At 55.2% G+C, this 10,598-nt stretch overlaps 1 protein-coding gene and 1 long non-coding RNA gene across 2 annotated transcripts in view; both read left to right on the top strand.

Annotated features, from left to right (window-relative positions):
• The window catches only part of RUNX1 (runt related transcription factor 1), a 160,320-nt gene that overhangs the window by 140,734 nt on the left and 8,988 nt on the right, over window positions 1-10,598 (top strand).
• On the top strand, window positions 3,601-7,062 carry LOC108447165. Its single transcript, XR_001862572.1, has 2 exons — window positions 3,601-6,742; window positions 6,890-7,062. It is a non-coding gene; the product is annotated as an uncharacterized LOC108447165 (long non-coding RNA).

Genomic DNA, 10,598 nt, shown 5'->3' with positions numbered 1-10,598 from the left:
AGGAATTTCCCCATGGAAAGGGAGCTCAGGCCTTGGGAAGAGCTGCCCAGGGAGGTTTGGAGTGCCCATCCCTGGAGGTGTCCCAGGAAGGGCTGGAGGTGGCACTCAGTGCTCTGGGCTGGGGACAAGGTGGGCATGGGGCACAGCTGGGACTGGATGGGCTGGGAGGGCTTTTCCAGCCTCAGGGATCCCGGGATTCTGTCTGGTTGTCCCAAGTCCCCCACAGGAAAAGCTCCAGGAGAAGGGGCAGGGATGTGTCCAGGACTTGGGACACCAGCAGGCTCCTCCAGGGCTCCTCCCAGCACCACTGACAGGTAGCACAGGTGAATCCCCTTGTGGGGCAGCCCCTGCCCCAAGCACCCTGATGCAGAGTCTGTGTCCAGGGTATTGCTGGCTGATCCCTGAGCATTCCCAGCCCTCTGCCTGCTTCTTCAGGGCTGTCACTTTTGGCACCTTGCTTTGTAAGGACACTGAAGGGCTCCTGTGTGGGTTGATTTGATTTACTTCTCCTCGTCACCTTCAGAAACACCAGAGAGAAGCACTTTGACCCTCGAAGCTCCTGCTCCTTTTTCCTTCAGATTTAGAACCAGCTTGTTCTGAGCAGGGAGCAGCTGGAGCCAGGCCAGGGCAGGGTTAGGTTGGATTTTAGGGAAAGGTTCTTCCCCCAGAGGCTGCTGGGCACTGCCCAGGCTCCCCAGGGAATGGGCACGGCCCCGAGGCTGCCAGAGCTCCAGGAGCGTTTGGACAGCGCTGCCAGGGATGCCCAGGCTGGGATTGCTGGGGGGTCTGGGCAGGGCCAGGGGTGGGACTGGGTGATCCCTGTGGGTTTATTCTCACTCTGGATATTCCATGATTCCGTGAAATCCAGCAGGAGAACATTTCCATGTGTCCAGCAGAGCAGATGTTCAAGCTGAGCTGGACCCAGTGCGTGTTTTTAACCTCTTCTCCCACGCCTGTGGGAAAGGGCTGGATGTGGAGAGGAGTCTTTACCTTCCTCCAATCCTTCTCCCCTTGGCTGTGCCCCTGCAGCCTCTGTGCTCCAGGGTGGCTCAGGGGACAGGTCCTGCTGACACCTCCCGTGGCCACAGGTCAGGTGGAACGGGCCGAGCATTCCTCAGCTGTGCTCCAAGTGCCGAGGGATTTTGGAGAGGAAGCAAAGCATTTCTTCACTGGTATTTTAAATGGATTTCTGGCCTGAACGCCCCTGACAAGCCACTGACTTGGGGCTTTCAGCACATACTTCTGGGCTTGATTCATTTTCCGTCTGGGTTCTGCAGATCTCCTCAAAAGCTGCCAGGCAGTTTTGGGGAGCAGATCCCTTCGGAGAGCTTTCAACAAGCCTGGTTTAGTTTAGGACCATAACGAGCAACACTTCCTCAGGTACTTTTTAAAACACAATCTGTGCATGGTTCTAAGTCAGAACTGTCTTCCCAAAGAGATGCTCACGTGGAGAAGACCTTACCTCCCCTTGTAAATCAAAGCTGCCCTCTGGAGAGAGGTTGCATTCCGCGGGGCTCAGCAGCATTTCTCTCAAGGTGACCTCAGCTGTTCAAGTCTGAAGGTTGCATTTGATATGTCACTTACTTGCTCAGTGAAATGAGCCAGGGTGTCTTTAGATCATCAGAGATCTGCTCATTACCAAAAGTTGTTTTTAATCCTGATCTGTGATGGGATTTAAAAGAGTCCAAGCAGATTTCGTTTGCCAGCCTGAATAAGGGTTTGGGGGCTGACTCGGTGATGAATTCTGGATGAATTCTCCTTTATTAGTTTATAGGCTTTCTTCTGAGCACTTGGGATGGCATCATGAAAGTGGAAATGGCTGTTATCTTCAAAGGCCTCTTTTATACTGACAAAACCTCACCTTACCCACTCGTATTAATAATCTATTGTCATCCTAATTAGTTCACATCAAGGTCAGTGTTTGGTGGGGGATAAAATTACTGTAAGCTCCAGAGAGCAAGTTTTTCTTCCACTGCTTTCATGCTGGAAAAGAGGAGGGAGCAGTGAAAGTGGAAAAGAAGAGATTGATGAGGACTTTTTGTTTATCTTTAGGCTAAAGGGCTTGGATGTGGAGTAATTAGTTCACATCATCAGGAGCAACCTGTGAGATACCTGAGGCCACGTTGTGTTCACCCATTTATCACCCCATGAACTGCAGGAACTCCTTTGTTCAGTTCTTTTCTTTAAGGCATCGATTTTCCAGTGGGAATAACACATCCAAGGAGCTTTCAGCCTCATCTTTGTCTTGAAATGTAGACACAGAGCTGGAAATGTTTTACTGTGACAGGAACTCGTGGCTGCTCCATCCCTGGCAGTGTCCAAGGCCAGGTTGGACACTGGGACAGTGGGAGGTGTCCCTGCCCATGGCAGGAGTGGCACTGGATGGGCTTTGAGGTCTGGGGCTGGGCTCCTGGGGAACAGAACCCCCCCCCAGGAGCAGCAGGGTCGGGTCCAGCGCAGGGGCATGGAGGCTTTGTCCAAGAGAAAGGTGCAGCCTTGGCACTACAATATAAGGAGGATTTAAAGCTCTTAGAGAGTGTCCAAAGGAGGGACATGAGGATGGTGAAGGGTCTGGAGAGGCCACACGAGGAGAGGTTGAGGGACCTTGGATTGTCCAGCTGGAGCAGAGGACACTGAGGGAGACTCCTCAGGGGCTGCAGCTCCTCAGAGGGACAGCTCCAATCTCTGCTCCCTGTGACCTGACAGGACCCAGGGAGCAGCTGGAGCTGGGCCAGGAGGGATTTAGGTTGGATTTTAGGGAAAGGTTCTTCCCCCAGAGGCTGCTGGGCACTGCCCAGGCTCCCCAGGGAATGGGGCCCCGAGGCTGCCAGAGCTCCAGGAGCGTTTGGACAGCGCTGCCAGGGATGCCCAGGCTGGGATTGCTGGGGGGTCCGTGCAGGGCCAGGGTTTGGATTGATGATCCTGGTGGGTCCCTTCCAGCTCAGGATATTCCATGATTCCATGATTTAATCATATGTCTGCAAACAGTGACTCAGTGTGACTTCCAGGTGCTGGCTCAGGGAATATCTCTCCATTTCCTTTAGTCTTGCTTCACCCCATGAAAGAGAAACTTCTGAGGTGTAACCAGGCTGGGATTCGTTTCACTGAGCCGCAGCCATCTGTACATGGTGTGTCTGTGTCTGACACAGTCATCGGGTATCTCTGCCATCGAGGAGAAAAACAGCTGTTCCCGGGCTGTGATTCACCCTCCTGGCTCGGCTGGGATGTCTCCCTTAGGGTGAAACAACTCGAACCCCACAAGTGTCTGGCAACAAAGCCTGCAGCCTAGACAGGCAGCTCAGAGGTCGACACCTCCTGTGTGGAGCTCTCAGGTGGGCTGGATCCTCCCCCGGGAGCTGGGACAGCGGGAGACGGCCTTATTACACTTTGTACACCGTGAACCAGCGCAGTGTCTGTGTTTCCAGGGCATGATTGCCCTGCCCAGGCCAGCCTGGGCTCATTTACCCGAGCCCTGCACCCTCCCTGAGCCCGGCACTTCGGGGAGAGCTCGGGATGGCAGCTGAGCAGCACAAAGGAGAGAAACCTCCCCCAAGCTGTTATTGCGGGTGAACTTTCCCTGCCGGGTGACACCAGGTAATTCTCACGTGCTCTGACTCAGCCCAGGCTCAGCTCCGTGCCCCGGGTGCTCCGCTGAACCCGAGCCTTGCCTTCCCCGCGCTCCAGCTAAAACGGGGATTGCAGGAATTCCTCGGGGGGCAGCGTAGGGATCAAGGGATTCATCGGCTGGGAGGCATTCCCGTGGCCGGAGTGGCTCAGGGAGAGGCACAGAGGAGAGCAGCGAGTGGGACCCGGAGCAGCTGAAGGCTGGGGAGGGCACAGAGGACAGGAGCTCTGTCAGCTGGCAGGGTCTGGCACCAGGGAAGCTCCCACAGGTGACTCCCCTCCGGATCGGAGAGATTGGATCTCTCCCTGTGGATTTACAGGGACAATAAGGGAGCAGTGACTGCCCCGGGAGGTGCCATCCCCTTGTCCCCGTCCCCTCCCAGCAGCGAGAGGAGCCCACAGCGCTGGGCAGCGGCGGAGGGGTGCGGGTGTCACCTCCCAGGCTGGGCACAACGCGGCCAAGGGTGACACCAGCTCCCTGCCGCCATCCACGTGCTGTGTCCCTGAATTCCCGTCTGGGCTGTGGGACAAACTCCGAGATAGGGCAGGACACGGCAGCGGCACCGAGTCTGGCGGCTCCTCCCGGGCAGCCACAGCAGGGCAAGGTCAAGGTTGAATTCTCTTTTTTTTCATTCCTCGCCGGTGCGGGGAGGGAGGGAAGAGGAGGATGGGGGTGGAACGGAGTCTTGAATAAATACCTGCAGCTCTCCGGGCTGACTCACACCTGCGAGACAAAGAACAATGCATCCTTAATTCGCAAAACTCAGCTCTCCAAGCCGGGCTGTCACTGGCACCTTTGCAATTTGCTCAGGAAGGCCCATCACATTCTCGCAGCCCAGGAGGAGGAGAGAGATGGTTTATGTTTCACTGGAGCAGTTTATGTACCGACCTGCTAGGGCAGCACACACGTTGGGATTGTGAAATCCGAGTTTTCACAGTTCGGAGCTGGCTGCACTTCCTGCTGCCGGCACTGAGAGGGGTTTTTAGGGGACCCCATAAAACGCTGCTCGTTTCTTCAGGGCACGTTGTGCATGTAAAGCTTTGAGCAGCTTTTTCAGGCAGCATTGAGCTCGAGGGAAACACGTTCCCCTCCTTTACCCCCAAAATATCCACAGTTGCTTTCTCCTGCTGCCTTCAATATCATCCCCAGATATCTTCCTATCACTGCAGCACCAACTTTCTTGACATGGATGTGAAGAGACTGAAGGAAACATAAGAAAAGCACCCTTTGGGATGCACTCCTTTGGTTTTCCTCCTTCCCTGGCAGCTCTTTCTAAAGAAAAGCTGGCAAAAAAGTTTTCACCACCACAGCTAGAACAGCCTCAGCCACCTTGTTTGAAAGGTTTCTGCTTCAGGCTGATAATCTGTCTTCTTTAATCTCCGGAGAGTGATGCCTTAGCCTGGAGAAACTCTCTCACTCTCCCATTTCTTAGAGGCTCTCCAACTCCTCCAGCCTTCAAAATGCTCCACAAAACCACAGGAGCAGAGAAATAAAACGAAAGCAAACACTGAGGCAGGAGATCCTTCTCCCAGGGAATACCCGGGGATGTGGGAGCCTCTTCCACCCCGCTCCCCCACCTTAAAACCTCCCAGCCATGTGGCGTGCCTGTCTCTGTTCCCAGCCAGAATGGCTCCTGTCACCTGTCAGCGGCCTCAAAGGGCCTTCTCCAGGCCACGGAGAGAGGAGGGAATGCTCCTCTCCTATAAATTCCCAGCGGAAAGGAGAAGCCTTTGGAAAACTTTCCCCGGCAGCTCGCAGCCACCTGGGCAAACCCGTGGTGCCGGGGGTGGGTGGCTCCGTGGTGTGCCCCTGGTGCCACGGGCTGGCACCGGGAGGGGAACCACCCTGAGGGGGGAGAAGGAGCCGCCGGTGGAATTTTACAGTTCGCTCGGTAATTTTCCAGCTGCTCGTGTTCCAGCGCCGAGAGGTCTGAGAATGCCAGCCCTGTGCGGCCGCTGCCCTGCCAGGGATGGACTCGGCCTTCGGAAAGTCCCCCTTATTTATGCTAATGACTAATTGCTGCAGCTTCAGGCCGTGCCACACCTTTTTCACGCTGCTGCGTTAGGCTGAGGATTTGCTGGGTCCCGAGCGAGGGAGGGAGGGCGATTGAGTCATTTTGGATGCCTCGCTCCTGAGGGAGAGGAGGTCAGAGTCATTCCCGACCATTTCCTGATCCTTTGTGCTTCCCACTCCTCCCCCTGGAGCTGCTGGGGCAGGAAAACGAGTGGGAAGAGAGGCAGAGACAGGCGTGAGGTGGTGGTAAAAGGGGGGAAGAGGGAAAGGCCAGACTGGAATTTTTGGGCAGCTTTTGGCATCTTTCTGCCGAGCACAAAAGCACACGGAGTATTTCTGTGCTCACAGGTCATTTCCTCGATTAGGCAAGGCACCTCTGTGAATGAACAAGCCCAGTCAAGACCAGTCCTGCCTCACACTCCGAAGGAAGGCAAAGCCACTCCAGAAGAACTGTTTCCCTTTGGAAAGATTAGCAAATCACACCAGGAAAAGAGCGGGGAAGGGGGGAGGGGGACAAATCCCAGCCTCAGAAAAGCCTTTCAGAGCAATTAAGGAGCCTCGTCTGCCTCGAGTTTGACACCACCGAGCTGATCCCAGCTTTCCCTCAGCCCGTGCCCGCTGTCAGCTGCTGCCTCTCCCCTTCCAGGCCGGGGCAGGAATTGCGGAGCCACTTTTGGGCTTTGTTGTGTGTGACTGACAGATATTTGTGCAACTTGAGAGAGAAAAGCCTGGCAGCGGCAGCAGCGGCAATTTCGCAACTCATCTGGCCGTGCCGAGGATGGGGGGATTTGCTCTGACATAAATCGTGGCTAATTAATTCACTGCTCAGCGCTCAGGGCTGCCTGCGCCGTCTGCTCCCATCCTGGCCGGGGAAAAAATCACTTGTGGGAAGTGTTTTGGTGCAGGTAATCATAGTTTTGGGAGGCAGAAAGGCGAGGGGGGCAGGCAGCCTGGCAGGGAGGGGAGGTGGGAATGAGAGGAGGATGAAGGTGGGAATGAGAGGAGGGTGAAGGTGGGAATGAGAGGAGGGTGAAGGTGGCAGAGAGAGGAAGATGAAGGTGGGACTGAGATGAGGATGAAGGTGGCAATGAGAAAAGGATGAAGGTGGGAATGAGAGGAAGATGAAGATGGGAATGAGAGGAGGATGAAGGTGGCAATGAGGATGAAGGGGGGACTGAGAGGAGGGTGACGGTGGGAGGATGAAGGTGGGACTGAGAGGAGGATGAAGGTGGCAGTGAGAGGAAGATGAAGGTGGCAGTGAGAGGAGGATGAAGGTGGGACTGAGAGGAGGATGAAGGTGGCAGTGAGAGGAAGATGAAGGTGGCAGTGAGAGGAGGATGAAGGTGGGACTGAGAGGAGGATGAAGGTGGCAGTGAGAGGAAGATGAAGGTGGCAGTGAGAGGACAATGAAGGCGGGACTGAGAGGAGGATGAAGGTGGCAGTGAGAGGAAGATGAAGGTGGCAGTGAGAGGACAATGAAGGCGGGACTGAGAGGAGGATGAAGGTGGCAGTGAGAGGAGGATGAAGGTGGCAGGGAGAGGAAGACGAAGGTGGCAGCCTGGTCCATTCCAAGGTGTACCTGCCCCCGCCGGCGCCGCCGTCCCGCCCCGCTCCAGGGCCTGACTCACATCCTGCTGCTGCTTCCTGCAGCTTCCAGGAACGCGCTGGATCATCCCGGGCTCCGGGCTCGCAGCGCCGCTTGGCTGGGAGCAGCAGCAGCAGCGTGTGACCCGCGGTGACACACGGAGCTCTCCCTGCGCTCCAGGGGCACAGCGCGGCTCAGCCACATCCACCTTTCCCCGGCTGCTCCGGGATCTGTTCCCAGGTTTGGGAGTTTTTAACGCGGTGTTTTCTGGTCAGAATATAAAAGTCTTGTGAGGGCTTCCTTTTGGGCAGTGTGGTGGGGGTTGGTTGGTTTGTTGTATTGAAATAGGGAGAGGGTTTTTGCTGTGACCTCAAGGAAAAATCTGACCTGGGGTTTACGAATCACCCACTAAACCTTGCTGATTTATGGCTTCCTAGGGCCTGGCAGGATGACACTGGTTTTGGAGGGAGCTTTTCTTTTCCAAGGGGAGTTGTGGATTCCCCATCCCTCACAGTGTCCAAGGTCAGGTTGGACATTGGGACTTGGAGCAGCCTGGGACAGTGGAAGGTGTCCCTGCCCATGGCTTTAAAGTCCCTTCCCAAACTATTCTGTGATTTTATGATTCCACGAGAGGCACAGGTGTGCCTTATATTGTGCCCCCTCCAAACAAGAATCCCACGGAATTCCCATCCCAGGACTTTCTGTTTCTATGTCCCAGCGATTTCTATGTCCTCTCTGCTCAGGAGCAGTTTTCCAGACAAGAGGAGGTTCTGAGAGAGCTCAGGAGCTGCGCTGGGCTCTTGGCAGAGGCCTTGACCCTTCATCTTGCGATGTGTGAAGGAAGTTCCTACAATCACAAAACAGTTTGGGTTGGAAGGGACCTTAAATCTCATCTCTTTCCATCCCCCCGCCCTGGGCACAGATGCCATTCAGTGGATCGGGTTACTCTGCATTTTGTCCTTGGCCATCAGCGAGGCTTTGGAGCCAGACTCTGCTCTGTGTCACACTGAGCGCGGCTCCCTGGGCTCGCAGGTGTTTGCTTGCCCTCCTTCCCCGGCAGCTTCTGCTGAGCAAGGATGACTTCGGGTCTGGGCGGATCCACCTGGCTGTGTTCACATGAGGATGGGGAAGGGCCTGGAGGGGCCGTCCAGGGAGAGGTTGAGGGAACTTGGATTGGCCAGCTGGAGTGGAGGAGACTGAGGGGAGACTCACTGGGATTGCAGCTCGTCAGAGGGGCAGCTCTGATCTCTGCTCCTGGGACAGGGACAGCAGCCAGGGAGCGGCTGGAGCTGGGCCAGGAGGGATTTAGGTTGGATTTTAGGGAAAGGTTCTTCCCCCAGAGGCTGCTGGGCACTGCCCAGGCTCCCCAGGGAATGGGCGCGGCCCGGAGGCTGCCAGAGCTCCAGGAGCGTTTGGACAGCGCTGCCAGGGATGCTCAGGCTGGGATTGCTGGGGGGTCTGGGCAGGGCCAGGGGTGGGACTGGGTGATCCTTGTGGGTTTATTCCCACTCAGGATATTCCATGATTCCATGCCCCTCCTGTGCATCCCTGCCTTGGACACCCACAGTGCCCTGAGCCGCAGGGATGCACTTTTAGGCAATTCCCGGCCGGGAACAAGCAAGAGCCGTTCCCAAAAGGCTCCGAGGGCTCCGGGAAGCTGCAGCTCGGGGCTCGGGGGGCTCGGGGGGCACCGCGGGGCCGGCGCTGCCCGGAGCGCCAGTGCCACCCAGCGGCCACAGCGTGCAACTGCACCCCCGGGCAGCGCCGGGACCGCGAGCAGCTGGGAGAGCAGCTGGGAAAACAGCTGGGAAAACAGCTGGGAAAACAGCTGGGAAAACAGCCGGGATCACGCCAAACCAGAGGGAGCACCCCCGCGAAGGCGAGACCCGCTCTTGGGGTTTTTTCACGCCGTCCCTCCCCAGAGCGCGTTTCGTTAAATCTTTAATTGTTGCGCAACATCTGCACGCGTTAATTACAGCTGCTGAGCGCCAGGAGAACGCCGCGATTTCGGGGCAATAAAACAAGACGAGGCACGAAAGATGGTTCAATACTCGGTGCTTAATGGGGTGTTAGGCGGGAGGGAAGGGGCCGGGAGAGCTCGTGACTGCACGGAGAGGTGTGAATTATTGCACCATAATTCTGGCCCTGCAGGGCTCGGGTGCAATTAATAACTGTTTTCGTGTTTGAAATGCTTTTTCTCACACCATAAAAAGCAGAAATGGAAAGTAATCGCTAGTGGGAGAAGCGCTGGGAGGACTGGGCACCAACTTCCTCGGTTTCGTTTTATTTTGAGCTGCTTTTAAATGGTTTGGGGGATCCTGTTTGGCTTGAAAACTGTGTGGACCCAAAGCCCTTTGGGTTATTTCCCTGTGCTGAAGTAGCTCTTCCTGCAAGTCTCTTCACAGATATTCCCAGTTGGGAAGCAACTCCCGTTTATTTGCACCAGATTGTCACCAGATTAACTTCAACCACTTTGGTTTCCCGTGCCAAGCTACCAACTCCTGAGTCCTCTTTATTTGGAAAGCAGGAAAGACTTTGTTCCTTTTTTTAAATTTAGCCTAATCCTGTATTCAATTCAAACCCATTCCAGTTTAATTTTGGGAAACCTGAAAACTGAAGGAAAGCAGATATCCCCAAAATAAAATGGGTGTTTGAGGCCCCTGATCCAGCAGCTGGAAATGCAAACCTTGACTTTACTGGGAGCTGGGTCTGCCTCTTGATATTCAAACTGGGCCATAAAAATGTGATTCCAGGGATACTTCTCTCTGTTTATTATTAAAAAAAAACCTGTGAGGGTGATGCCTGAGGTTATCAGCACGACCTGCTTTCATGTGTGCACATTTATAATTCACCATATTAACATCCCTCAGTAGATTGCAGCTCCTTAACCAGTCTAATGGCAAAAAGGGAATCTTTAGGAGCAAATTCAGGGATTGGGAATGCAGGTAGCAAGACAGAAAATTGATTGGTTGTTTGAACCTTCACTTAAGAAAGACTTAATGGGATGAGGAGATTAATGAAGGGGGTCTCTGGGGCTGCTGGCACTGCTGCAGGGACCCCAGAGGTCAGTGATAACAGCAAATGGATGAGGCAGGTCAGGTACTTCCAGGATTTTTGTGGATGTTCCCACACAGATATCGATTCATTATTTGGTTTTTAGTCAAGGTTGAGCATTGGTGTCCTTCCTTGTGGAAGAGCATTCCCAGCAGGTCAGGGTTATCCTGCCCCTGTGCCCAGCCCTGGGGGCACCTCTGGGGTGCCGTGCCCAGCTCTGGCTCCTCAGCCCAGCAGGGCCAGGGAGCTCCTGGAGCGGGGCCAGCGGAGGCTGCGCAGCTGAGGAAGGGGCTGGAGCAGCTCCGTGCCCAGCACACACTG

This window comes from Corvus brachyrhynchos, unplaced genomic scaffold (assembly GCF_000691975.1).
Source record: "Corvus brachyrhynchos isolate BGI_N302 unplaced genomic scaffold, ASM69197v1 scaffold434, whole genome shotgun sequence".
In the NCBI taxonomy this organism is placed as follows: Eukaryota; Metazoa; Chordata; class Aves; order Passeriformes; family Corvidae; genus Corvus; species Corvus brachyrhynchos.
The sequence above is the reverse complement of the archived record's forward strand: the minus strand, read 5'-3'. Positions and strand labels throughout refer to the sequence as shown.